Genomic DNA, 1966 nt, shown 5'->3' with positions numbered 1-1966 from the left:
TTGAACCAATGTAATAATACACTTTTGTGAGGTGAAAAAATAAAGAAAAAAGGGTGGCCTTGGTCAAGAAAGGCTGCGTGGTGTGCAGAGGTCACAAAGGATGTGGAATATATTTTCCACGTATTGCAGCATTGATGAAGAGACACAGGGCTTTACACAGGAAGAAATGGAGGTGAAGGAAGAAGAGGAAACAGAGCAGGAAGTTGGAACAGGACCCACATTTGGAAGACAGCTCAGCAGATGTCCCTGTTTTAAAAAAAATAAAATATTTTTGACATAATGATGAACACTGCCTTTGTTGATGATTACTAATTTCACTTTTTGTTTTTAGCATAATGATCATTAATGACAGATGCAGTGAAATCCTGCTAAAGTCAACTCTTGCTTACAGTCAACGCCTCACTGTGGTCCCGTTTCTACATTCAATAATTCATTGTTTAAGTAATTGTGTTTCAGTTCCAGATACATATACAGTCAACCGCTTGAGGGTTAACCTTGCGTAAAGCCAACAATTTGGGGTTAAATCCCAAGATGAATTCATTTAAGAAGATATATTTAGGTCCAGAGCTAGTGGTGTACACGCCTCCAATTACTTTGTTCACTCATTATCTCTTGTTTTGGTGACAACCAGAATTATGCTAACTGAAATTGAGCTAATACCTTGTTACCAGGAAGGCCTACTTCGTAATTTTGTAGCTGTCACCTTCAATTTTCAACGGCGAGTTTAAGTACAATGGATAAAGTCAACCTTGCTCAAAGTCAACACTTTTTTGCGGTCCCGAATTCCACTGTAATTTGTTTTATTTGTAATTAAGGCGCTTTTGAAATAGACATGAGTCTCTATTTTTTCCTTATTAAGAAAGAGTGTATGCAATATTTCGCTTGAATGATCTACCCTGTTATTTTTTTTTGTAAATGTAGAACTGCATAATAATAGTATTATGTGCATACGTATGAATATCTATGTACAGTCGAACCTGTGTAAGACGGAATCGCAAAGGAGCTGGAAAAAAATCCGTCTTAGACAGGGGAATTTAGGGGGAGGTTGGGTGGGAGGGGGGTGGTTCAAAGGCCCAGCCGGTGGGATCAAGGATCGCTTGTCCGATCGGCATGCAGTGGTCAAAACTTCACACCTCTCAGCTGCTATCCTGTCTGATCATGACATGCGTCAGTCTTACGTATCCAATTACCACCAGTGCTTGCCACTGTTTGACCTATTAAAACAGAAACGTTTGAACATCTCCTTTGCTTCCACCCTGAGCCTACACACTGTCTCTGTGGGCCGAGGGTGAAACCCTCGAAAGGGAGCGGATTTTGCTTTCCGTTTCACCGTTGGACAGGTTTCCGTTTTATACAGGTAATTAAAGAGGAATATATCAAGGGGGGAGCGGGGAGATTCCGTTAAGACAGATTTTCGTCAGAGACGGTTAGTAAAAGAACGTATAGCTTCCACCCTTAGCCCCACCCACCAATGCCACCCCTCACTGTCATCATTGTAGTTCGACTGTATGTGTTCTGCTCAATTTACCGATCTTAAGATTGAGCTGCACGTTTTCACGATCGTATAATTGCATGGCAATCTTAAGATTGTGGGGCTATTTTAAGATTGCGCAGCGCGTTTTAATGATTAGAAGCTATATAATTGTACCATTCTCGTGAGCTCTCCAGTTTCAAACCTAATTTTAATTTTAATTTCAATTTTCATTTGGACTTTTGGAAATATACGTGAATGTGCCTTGATGTGAGTAAAAGAATAAAGATGCCCACGTTAAAATGTGCAGCGCAATCTTAAGATTGCTGCGCAGTTATACGATCGTTAAAACGCGCAAGATTGCACCGATATGTAAATTGCGCGAAACATATTCATTTTCTTCATGAATATTATACAATGATTGTAACTTGTATTTTTGCGATATAAATGTCATATTATTAATATTATAAGCCAACGATGTAATATTACAGGCGG

This window comes from Aplysia californica, unplaced genomic scaffold (genome assembly GCF_000002075.1).
Source record: "Aplysia californica isolate F4 #8 unplaced genomic scaffold, AplCal3.0 scaffold00366, whole genome shotgun sequence".
Classification (NCBI taxonomy): Eukaryota; Metazoa; Mollusca; class Gastropoda; order Aplysiida; family Aplysiidae; genus Aplysia; species Aplysia californica.
The sequence above is the reverse complement of the archived record's forward strand: the minus strand, read 5'-3'. Positions refer to the sequence as shown.